Source organism: Ranitomeya imitator, chromosome 3 (assembly GCF_032444005.1).
Source record: "Ranitomeya imitator isolate aRanImi1 chromosome 3, aRanImi1.pri, whole genome shotgun sequence".
Classification (NCBI taxonomy): domain Eukaryota; kingdom Metazoa; phylum Chordata; class Amphibia; order Anura; family Dendrobatidae; genus Ranitomeya; species Ranitomeya imitator.
In genome coordinates, this window is record NC_091284.1 from 80,314,858 (window position 1) to 80,326,976 (window position 12,119).

The 12,119-nt window shown below is 52.4% G+C and overlaps 1 protein-coding gene across 2 annotated transcripts in view; it reads left to right on the forward strand.

Annotated features, from left to right (window-relative positions):
- Positions 1-8,757: 8,757 nt before the first annotated feature.
- Positions 8,758-12,119, forward strand: part of ARL6 (ARF like GTPase 6) — an 82,888-nt gene continuing 79,526 nt past the window's right edge. The window contains exon 1 of one of the 2 annotated variants that reach the window (XM_069760994.1): positions 8,758-8,995. The gene's annotated coding sequence lies outside the window, so the exon portion shown is untranslated. The remainder of the gene's footprint in view (positions 8,996-12,119) is intronic. The other variant, XM_069760995.1, reaches the window with a different exon arrangement.

Sequence of the window (12,119 nt, forward strand, 5' to 3'; positions counted from 1 at the left end):
TTGGCGCCATCGCTCTCATTCTTTAAGTCCCCCTTGTTCACATCTGGCAGCTGTAAATTTGCCTCCAACACTTTTCCTTTCACTTTTCCCCATTATGTAGATAGGGGCAAAATTGTTTGGTGAATTGGAAAGCGCGGGGTTAAAATTTCGCCTCACAACATAGCCTATGACGCTCTCAGGGTCCAGACGTGTGACTGTGCAAAATTTTGTGGCTGTAGCTTCAACGCCTCCAACACTTTTCCTTTCACTTTTTTCCCCATTATGTAGATAGGGGCCAAATTGTTTGGTGAATTGGAACGCGCGGGGTTAAAATTTCGCCTCACAACATAGCCTATGACGCTCTCGGGGTCCAGACGTGTGACTGTGCAAAATTTTGTGGCTGTAGCTGCGACGGTGCAGATGCCAATCCCGGACATACACACATACATACACACACACATTCAGCATTATATATTAGATGAAATTTTCAAAAAGAAAGAAAAAGAAAAGGGTTAACGACTGTGTATATCAGATCATTTTCATCACATGAACCATATAAATGGAAACATGGAACTATAAATATATAAAGTTCCTAAACTACAACTAAAACTATATCTATAGTAACTACTACTATTCCGCCATTTAACACTATGTTTCATAGTTTGTATTTTCCTCTCCGTGTGATGCCCTCAGAAACAGGAAACCAAATCCCTTACACTAATACCAGATCATTATGAATTTTATAGACTAAGGTGAGAGGAATTCCACCTATCCCAGATTTTACCAAATTTACCCGGACATCCTCTATTTTGATATAATGTGCGTTCATATGGGATAACCGAGTTCACCAACTCAATCCAGGTTCTAAGGGAGGGACATGAGCCCCCCATCCACCGTAATGCCACTGCCTTCCGTGCCATAAAGAGCGTCTCCCGTAAAATAATCCCCACATAATGATCCCAAGCCTCCTCATCCCACACCCCAAACAAACAAACCAGCAGCTCAAGAGGAACAGGGGCAGACAGCAAGGATGTCACCTCTTTCCAATATTGAAGGATAATGGGGCACCTCCATATCATGTGAGTAAAATCTAAGTCTGGTGAGTGGCATCGTAAGCATTCTGATGATTGAATCGTCCCATCCTGAAAAGTCGTATCGGAGTCAAACATAATTTGATAGATTATGTATAACTGGGTCATCCTATTATTAATCGATGGGGACACCCTGAGAGGGGATTCTAGAATTTCTTCCCATTCCTCTTCTTGCACATCAGGGATAAGTCCCTCCCATTTTCCCCTAACAGATCTTAAAGCGGACCCAGTTCCCACTGATAGCATATAGGTATACAAAGAGGAAAAAAGGCTGTGAGGACCTTGCGAATTAAGGATTCCTATCAGGGGTAAAGATGAGATGGTTCGATCTGCGCCCAGATTTCTCATATACGACTGAAAAGCTGATCTCAGTTGTAAATAACGAAAAAAATTGAAGTCTCGGAACGCCATGTTTAGCCTGCAATTGTTCAAAAGACTTGAAGGTCCCACGGTCATACAGATCGCCCACCGAGGAGATACCATAACAAATCCAAAAATCAGTGGACGGGTGATTTAACAACACTGGAAAATAATTGCTTTTCCATAGAGGCTTTTTCTGCTATAATGTCTTTAAATCCAACAACTTTTTAAATTTGTCTCCAGATTGACCGTGCCAGTCGAAGCAAAGGTAGTAAGCGAGGGACATTAATTTTTTTCTGATTCCAGGAGGCTCAACGGACATTCGGTCCGGGCAGAATGATGTAAATGTTCAGAATTAGGGAGATAATTATTAGGCATCCATTTACTTATTGCTTTAGCCTGTCCAGCCAGATAATACAGAAAGAAATCCGGTAATGCCGCTACACCCCCCTGTTTAGGTCTCTGTAGAGCAGATAGCTTAAGCTAAGGCCTAGTTTTCCTCCTTATAAGGGCCCCTTTCCACTTGTGTGAGAAAAAAACGGTCCGATTTACAGACTGAAAAAACTGATGTAACGTCTGCGAGTGCCATGCGAGTGTCATGCGAGTGTCATGCGATTTTTTTATCGCAACATCCGTATGACATCCGTATTGCTGTCCGATTTTTACGCACGGGTCTCCTTTGAAAAGCCGGTAATTCAGCGCAGAGTACAGTAAAATCACAGTGACAGGTTAGATTAGAGTAGATATATACACATAGAATAGGTATATATACATATATATATGTCAGGGAGACACCTATATATATATATTTATATTTAATGCAGCGCTAGATAGCTTTAAAGCTGGTAATTCAATTACCGGCTTTTGCTTTCTCCTTCACAAACCCGACATGATATGAGACCTGGTTTACATACAGTAAACCATCTCATATCACCATTTTTTTTGCATATTCCACACTACTAATGTTAGTAGTGTGTATATGCAAAATTTGGGCGTTCTAGTTATTATATTTAAGGGTTAAATGGCGGAAAAAATTGGCGTGGGCTCCCGCACAATTTTCTCCGCCAGAGTAGTAAAGCCAGTGACTGAGGGCAGATATTAATAGCCTGGAGAGGTTCCATGGTTATTGGCCCCCCCCTGGCTAAAAACATCTGCCCCCAGCCACCCCAGAAAAGGCACATCTGGAAGCCTGGGAGCTTTCAAGGAAAGTTCCCACGATCTATGAACAGCCAGCAGAGGGCGCCTCACCGCAAATGAAGCTAAATATAGCTCATTGATCTATATTTAGACTCATTCCCAGGGGTTTTGCAGCGAGGAGCAGCCTGCATTAGCAAAGCTCCTGGCTGCAAAATGTTTTAACCCCTTCAGAAGGATTTACATCGTTGGACTTTACAGATCTGTGGAAGGTAAGTATATTGTTGGTTTATTTTTATTTTTTTGTCACAGAACGAGGGTCTTCACTGAGTGGATTGGGCGTTAAATAAAAAATTACAACAACCTTTGTTTTTATTTCATTAAAATAATTTTTAATAATGTGTGTGTATTTTTTTAACCCTTTCTTTCAATTGGATTAATAATGGATAGGTGTCATAATTGACGCCTCTCCATTATTAATTAGGCTTAATGTCACCTTACGATAGCAAGGTGGCATTAACCCTTCATTACCCCATATCCCACCGCTACACGGGAATGGGAAGAGAGTGGCCAAGTGCCAGAATATGCGCATCTTCCAGATGTGCCTTTTCTGGGGTGGCTGGGGGCAGATGTTTTTAGCCAGGGGGGGGGGCCAATAACCATGGACCCTCTCCAGGCTATTAATATCTGCCCTCAGTCACTGGCTTTACTACTCTGGCGGAGAAAATTGTGCGGGAGCCCACGCCAATTTTTTCCGCCATTTAACCCTTAAATATAATAGCTAGAACGCCCAAATTTTGCATATACACACTACTAACATTAGTAGTGTAGAATATGCAAAAAAAATGGTGATATGAGATGGTTTACTGTATGTAAACCAGGTCTCATATCATGTCGGGTTTGTGAAGGAAAAAGCAAAAGCCGGTAATTGAATTACCAGCTTTAAAGCTATCTCACGCTGCATTAAATATAAATATATATATATAGGTGTCTCCCTGACATATATATATATATAAGGTTAGCATCCTCAATAATCAGAACCTCCCACTCCCGTCTCCAAGACTTTACACGTGCTGCGCCGATTCTTTGGAATGCACTACCTAGGTTAATACGATTAATCCCCAATCCCCACAGTTTTAAGCGTGCCCTAAAAACTCATTTGTTCAGACTGGCCTACCGCCTCAATGCATTAACCTAACGATCCCTGTGTGGCCTATTTATAATTAAAAAAAAAAAAAAAAAAAAAGGTTCCTCGCATCATGTTCTCATACACTTTATGCAGTATTAGCCCTCTGTGTCTGTACTGCTACATACTTAGGCAGATAACCGGTTCATGCAGCTTTACATGAACACCTGAGCCTTACACTATAGCTGGTCCGAATAACTAAAGCAATTGTTACCATCCACCTCTCGTGTCTCCCCTTTTCCCCATAGTTTGTAAGCTTGCGAGCAGGGCCCTCACTCCTCCTGGTATCTGTTTTGAACTGTATTTCTGTTATGCTGTAATGTCTATTGTCTGTACAAGTCCCCTCTATAATTTGTAAAGCGCTGCGGAATATGTTGGCGCTATATAAATAAAATTATTATTATTATTATTTATGTATATATACCTATTCTATGTGTATATATCTACTCTCATCTAACCTGTCAGTGTGATTTTACTGTACTCTGCGCTGAATTGCCGGCTTTTCTAAGGACACGGGTGCGTAAAAATCGGACAGCACTCGCATGGTGCGAGTGCTGTGCATTTTTTTTCTCGCACCCATTGACTTGCATTGGCGAGTCTCGTCCGAGAATCTCAGCAATACGCAGCATGCTGCGATTTTTTTCTCAGCCGACACAGATTTTTCTCAGTCCGATTTCGGCTGGGAAAAAAATCGCAAATGGAGTGTCACATATTGATTAACATTGGTCCGAGTGCAATCCGATTTTTTATCAGATTGCACTTGTCCGTTTTCCTCACAAATGGAAAGGGGCCCTAAAAGAGGTGATTTGAGAATTTAAGTTTGTGAAGAAGGATTTAGGTACAATGACTGCACTATGTTGAAGACAATAGCTGAGCTTAGGGATTAATATCATTTTAATTAAATTAATGCGTCCTGCGACGGATAGCGGGAGTTTGCTCCAAGATGAGAATTTCAGTTTGACTAATTCCAATAGTGGGTAAATATTAAGTTGTAAATCCAAATCGCTATATTGAGACATGTAGATACCTAGATACTCCTCACTACAGCAGCTCCGCCCTCACAGGAGCCTCCTCACTACAGCAGCTCCGCCCTCACAGGATCCTCCTCACTACAGCAGCTCCGCCCTCACAGGATCCTCCTCACTACAGCAGCTCCGCCCTCACAGGAGCCTCCTCACTACAGCAGCTCCGCCCTCACAGGAGCCTCCTCACTACAGCAGCTCCGCCCTCACAGGAGCTTCCTCACTATGGCAGCTCCGCCCTCACAGGAGCCTCCTCACTACGGCAGCTCCGCCCGCACAGGAGCCTCCTCACTACAGCAGTTCCGTCCTCACAGGAGCCTCCTCACTACAGCAGCTCCGTCCTCACAGGAGCCTCCTCACTACAGCAGCTCCGCCCTCACAGGAGCCTCCTCACTACAGCAGCTCCGCCCTCACAGGAGCCTCCTCACTACAGCAGCTCCGCCCTCACAGGAGCCTCCTCACTATGGCAGCTCCGCCCTCACAGGAGCCTCCTCACTACGGCTGCTCCGCCCGCACAGGAGCCTCCTCACTACGGCTGCTCCACCCGCACAGGAGCCTCCTCACTACGGCTGCTCCGCCCGCACAGGAGCCTCCTCACTACGGCTGCTTTGCCCTCACAGGAGCCTCCTCACTACAGCAGATCACCCTCACATGAGCCTCCTCACTACGGCAGCTCTGCCCTCACAGGAGCCTCCTCACTATGGCTGCTCCGCCCTCACAGGAGCCTCCTCACTACAGCAGCTCCGCCCTCACAGGAGCCTCCTCACTATGGCTGCTCCGCCCTCACAGGAGCCTCCTCACTACGGCAGCTCCGCCCTCAAAGGAGCCTCCTCACTACACCTGCTCCGCCCTCACAGGAGCCTCCTCACTATGCCTGCTCCGCCCTCACAGGAGCCTCCTCACTATGGCTGCTCCGCCCTCACAGGAGCCTCCTCACTATGCCTGCTCTGCCCTCAAAGGAGCCTCCTCACTACAGCAGCTCCGTCCTCACAGGAGCCTCCTCACTACGGCAGCTCCGCCCTCACAGGAGCCTCCTCACTACAGCAGCTCCGTCCTCACAGGAGCCTCCTCACTACGGCTGCTCCGCCCTCACAGGAGCCTGCTCACTATGGCAGCTCCGCCCTCACAGGAGCCTCCTCAATACGCCTGCTCCACCCTCACAGGAGCCTCCTCACTACACCTGCTCCGCCCTCACAGGAGCCTCCTCACTATGCCTGCTCCGCCCTCACAGGAGCCTCCTCACTATGGCTGCTCCGCCCTCACAGGAGCCTCCTCACTATGCCTGCTCTGCCCTCAAAGGAGCCTCTTCACTACAGCAGCTCCGTCCTCACAGGAGCCTCCTCACTACGGCAGCTCCGCCCTCACAGGAGCCTCCTCACTACAGCAGCTCCGTCCTCACAGGAGCCTCCTCACTACGGCTGCTCCGCCCTCACAGGAGCCTGCTCACTATGGCAGCTCCGCCCTCACAGGAGCCTCCTCAATACGCCTGCTCCACCCTCACAGGAGCCTCCTCACTACAGCAGCTCCGCCCTCACAGGAGCCTCCTCACTACGGCTGCTCCGCCCTCACAGGAGCCTCCTCACTACGGCAGCTCTGCCCGCACAGGAGCCTCCTCACATCGGCAGCTCTGCCCTCACAGGAGCCTCCTCACTACAGCAGATCACCCTCACAGGAGCCTCCTCACTATGGCTGCTCCGCCCTCACAGGAGCCTCCTCACTACGGCTGCTCCGCCCGCACAGGAGCCTCCTCACTACGGCTGCTCCGCCCTCACAAGAACCTCCTCACTACAGCAGCTCCGCCCTCACAGCAGCCTCCTCACTACAGCAGATCACCCTCACAGGAGCCTCCTCACTATGGCTGCTCCGCCCTCACAGGAGCCTCCTCACTACGGCTGCTCCGCCCGCACAGGAGCCTCCTCACTACGGCTGCTCCGCCCTCACAAGAACCTCCTCACTACGGCTGCTCCGCCCTCACAGGAGCCTCCTCACTACGGCAGCTCCGCCCTCACAGGAGCCTCCTCACTACGGCAGCTCCGCCCTCACAGGAGCCTCCTCACTACAGCAGCTCCGTCCTCACAGGAGCCTCCTCACTACGGCTGCTCCGCCCTCACAGGAGCCTGCTCACTATGGCAGCTCCGCCCTCACAGGAGCCTCCTCAATACGCCTGCTCCACCCTCACAGGAGCCTCCTCACTACAGCAGCTCCGCCCTCACAGGAGCCTCCTCACTACGGCTGCTCCGCCCTCACAGGAGGCTCCTCACTACGGCAGCTCCGCCCTCACAGGAGCCTCCTCACTACAGCAGATCACCCTCACAGGAGCCTCCTCACTACGGCAGCTCCACCCTCACAGGAGCCTCCTCACTACGGCAGCTTCACCCTCACAGGAGCCTCCTCACTACAGATCACCCTCACAGGAGCCTCCTCACTACAGCAGCTCCGCCCTCACAGGAGCCTCCTCACTATGGTTGCTCCGCCCGCACAGGAGCCTACTCACTACGGCTGCTCAGCCCTCACAGGAGCCTCCTCACTACAGCAGATCACCCTCACAGGAGCCTCTTCACTACGGCAGCTCCGCCCTCACAGGAGCCTCCTCACTAGGGTAGCTTCGCCCTCACAGGAGCCTCCTCACTATGGCTGCTCAGCCCTCACAGGAGCCTCCTCACTACAGCAGATCACCCTCACAGGAGCCTCTTCACTACGGCAGCTCCGCCCTCACAGGAGCCTCCTCACTAGGGTAGCTTCGCCCTCACAGGAGCCTCCTCACTATGGCTGCTCCGCCCTCACAGGAGCCTCCTCACTACGGCAGCTCTGCCCGCACAGGAGCCTCCTGACATCGGCAGCTCTGCCCTCACATGAGCCTCCTCACTACGGCAGCTCCGCCCTCACAGGAGCCTCCTCACTACGGCAGATCACCCTCACAGGAGCCTCCTCACTACGGCAGCTCCGCCCTCACAGGAGCCTCCTCACATCGGCAGCTCTGCCCTCACATGAGCCTCCTCACTACAGCAGATCACCCTCACAGGAGCCTCCTCACTAAGGCTGCTCCGCCCTCACAGGAGCCTCCTCACTACGGTTGCTCCGCCCTCACAGGAGCCTCCTCACTACGGCAGCTCCGCCCTCACAGGAGCCCCCTCACTACGGCAGCTCCGCCCTCACAGGAGCCTCCTCACTACGGCAGCTCCGCCCTCACAGGAGCCTCCTCACTACGGCTGCTCCGCCCTCACAGGAGCCTCCTCACTACGGCAGCTCCGCCCTCACAGGAGCCTCCTCACTACGGCAGCTCCGCCCTCACAGGAGCCTCCTCACTACGGCAGCTCCGCCCTCACAGGAGCCCCCTCACTACGGCAGCTCCGCCCTCACAGGAGCCTCCTCACTACGGCAGCTCCGCCCTCACAGGAGCCTCCTCACTACGGCAGCTCCGCCCTCACAGGAGCCTCCTCACTACAGCAGCTCCGCCCTCACAGGAGCCTCCTCACTACGGCAGCTCCGCCCTCACAGGAGCCCCCTCACTACGGCAGCTCCGCCCTCACAGGAGCCTCCTCACTACGGCAGCTCCGCCCTCACAGGAGCCTCCTCACTACGGCTGCTCCGCCCTCACAGGAGCCTCCTCACTACAGCAGATCACCCTCACAGGAGCCTCCTCACTATGGCTGCTCCGCCCTCACAGGAGCCTCCTCACTACGGCTGCTCCGCCCTCACAGGAGCCTCCTCACTACAGATCACCCTCACAGGAGCCTCCTCACTATGGCTGCTCCACCCTCACAGGAGCCTCCTCACTACGGCTGCTCCGCCCTCACAGGAGCCTCCTCACTACAGATCACCCTCACAGGAGCCTCCTCACTATGGCTGCTCCACCCTCACAGGAGCCTCCTCACTACGGCTGCTGTGCCCTCCCAGGTGCCTCCACTCTAGACGCAGCCATTCCTCAGGCGTCACAGGATCAGCCTGGAGCCGGCCTCCTCCAACACATGTGACCGATGACATGATCGTGACGTCATGAAAGGTCCTTTGGTCACCAAGTCCTGGTGTTACTGAACAGCCGGTGACAGGCACATAGCGGCGCTGCCATTGGATGGATGTGAAACGACCAGCGATTTGGCTGCGCACAGAGTGGGCGTGGCGTTGAGCAGTAAAGTGTTTGCCTGGTTACCATAGAATCCGGTTGATAATTCCGTGTCCGTGCATCATCGGGTTCAGGGATTAAACACCCGGATTTCTGTCAGGTACGTGCCGCGGGTGTCCGTGCAGTAATGTTCTGCCCGTCCCCCTCTGTCCTGTGTGTGGTATTTACCGCACTCTCACCTTATATGTTCAGTAATGGAACGTTCTGATGACCGCCACATAGAAATGTGCAGCCTTAAAGGGGAAGCTCACAAAGCGTACAGTGTGTGCCGACACATCCAGGGGATCATATCCCCAAATAATCCCGTGTAGTGTGACGCCCCCTCCACTGTCAGCAGCAATAGGAGAAGCTTCAGTCCTGGAAATGATGGGACCCGCTGCTTGTCCAGTCGGGGCTGGTTGCTAGGGACACACTGCTTAGTAACCACAGACTTGTGAGTGGTGTTTCCAGGGGGCACTGCCATAGTCGCCAAGGATCGCTGTGCGGGAGGACACTGTGCTATCAGGATGGGCGATGGGGGCTGATGACTGGGGGTCTCCTCACTGGGACCCCACCAATCCACAGAACGGGCGTCTGGCTCATTTGAATGGAACCATAATCACTAGAGTTGGTGTCAGTCTATTTACAAGGTTCCATTCCAGCGACCACGACCGTGATCTGTGGACGGGAGAGGGGCTACAGGCCGGCCAATCACAGTGATCTGTGGACGGGAGAGGGGCTACTGATCAGGCCAATCACAATGATATGTGGATGGGAGAGGGGTCACTGGCCGGCCAATCACAGTGATCTGTGGACGGGAGAGGGGCTACAGGCCGGCCGATCACAGTGATCTGTGGACGGGAGAGGGGCTACTGGCCGGCCAATCACAGTGATCTGTGGACGGGAGAGGGGCTACTGGCCGGCCAATCACAGTGATCTGTGGACGGGAGAGGGGCTACAGGCCGGCCAATCACAGTGATCTGTGGACGGGAGAGGGGCTACTGATCAGGCCAATCACAGTGATCTGTGGACGGGAGAGGGGCTACTGATCAGGCCAATCACAGTGATATGTGGATGGGAGAGGGGTCACTGGCCGGCCAATCACAGTGATCTGTGGACGGGAGAGGGGCTACTGATCAGGCCAATCACTGTGATCTGTGGACAGGAGAGGGGCTACTGATCAGGCCAATCACAGTGATCTGTGGACGGGAGAGGGGCTACTGATCAGGCCAATCACTGTGATCTGTGGACAGGAGAGGGGCTACTGATCAGGCCAATCACAGTGATCTGTGGACAGGAGAGGGGCTACTGATCAGGCCAATCACAGTGATCTGTGGACAGGAGAGGGGCTACTGATCAGGCCAATCACAGTGATATGTGGATGGGAGAGGGGCTACTGATCAGGCCAATCACAGTGATCTGTGGACAGGAGAGGGGCTACTGATCAGGCCAATCACAGTGATATGTGGATGGGAGAGGGGCTACTGATCAGGCCAATCACAGTGATATGTGGACGGGAGAAGGGCTACTGGCCGGCCAATCACAGTGATATGTGGATGGGAGAGGGGCTACTGATCAGGCCAATCACAGTGATCTGTGGACGGGAGAGGGGTCACTGGCCGGCCAATCACAGTGATCTGTGGACGGGAGAGGGGCTACTGATCAGGCCAATCACTGTGATCTGTGGTCGAGAGAGGGGCTACTGATCAGGCCAATCACAGTGATCTGTGGACGGGAGAGGGGCTACTGATCAGGCCAATCACTGTGATCTGTGGACGGGAGAGGGGCTACTGATCAGGCCAATCACAGTGATCTGTGGACGGGAGAGGGGCTACTGGCCGGCCAATCACAGTGATCTGTGGACAGGAGAGGGGCTACTGATCAGGCCAATCACAGTGATCTGTGGACGGGAGAGGGGCTACTGATCAGGCCAATCACAGTGATATGTGGATGGGAGAGGGGCTACTGATCAGGCCAATCACAGTGATCTGTGGACGGGAGAGGGGCTACTGGCTGGCCAATCACAGTGATCTGTGGACAGGAGAGGGGCTACTGATCAGGCCAATCACAGTGATCTGTGGACAGGAGAGGGGTCACTGGCCGGCCAATCACAGTGATCTGTGGACGGGAGAGGGGCTACTGATCAGGCCAATCACTGTGATCTGTGGTCGAGAGAGGGGCCACCAGCCGGCCGGGAGAGCCGCTTGCAGGAATGGGCCGTGTGTGGCCTCAGTAGTCGGACATTCCACCACTGCTCCAGTTATTGTCTGTGGGGCTGACTGTGGAGCCGAGGGCAGCTCTTTAGGAGTTTGGGACTCTCAGTGGAAACTATCATTACCACCTGAGTCTTTTCCTGCTTTCCCATTAATGCCATTTCTGATCACTTGGCAGTATATAAAGTGACAGCCTTTGGTGCCCTTCTGATACTGCCCAGTGTGGTGCTGTGCCCCTTTCCTTCTGCTCCCCGATTCTGCAGGGATCTTCAGCGCTGCCCCATTCAAGTTAATAGAGCCTGATGTAGTTTGGGGGCTACTTCGCAGGGGGAAAAATTGGAAGGGGAGGCAGTACGACAAAGGTTGTTTACCTTTAGGGCTTGCTTCCACTTGCAAGATATACGTCCGTGGCTCGCATGTGAAATCCAAGCTCTGGCGCCAGCACTTGGGAGCGGAGCGTGCAGCTCCATGTATTGCTATGCGGTCGCACGCTACGCTCCCAAGTGCCGCCGCCAGAGCTTGGATTTCACATGCGAGACACGGACGTGTTTCTCGCATGTGTGATCCCGGCCTTATTCTCAGGATCAGCGGGATTTTTCAAAGGTAAGACCCCCACGATTATAAAAATAATGGCATCAATATGCCATTATTTTGTGATTAGGGACAATCTCTAAAAATGCTCCTTTCGAGGGCTATTTCCAAAAGGAAAAGTTAGGATCGGGGATCATTTATTAATCCCTAGGGGGTCAGACTGCTGGGACCCCCGGTATTCTGAACGTCTTGGCTCTAGAACTGTATGAATGGGTTGAATGGACTATAAGTGCTTGTGCTTCAGTGTCGGCGTGGTGCCAGAAATAAAGGAGAACTGTGCTACATGTGCTCCGGTTACTCTGGCAATCCCAGAAATGAAGGAGAACTGTGCTACATGTGCTCCGGTTACTCTGGCAATCCCAGAAATGAAGGAGAACTGTGCTACATGTGCTACGGTTACTCTGGCAATCCCAGAAATGAAGGAGAACTGTGCTACATGTG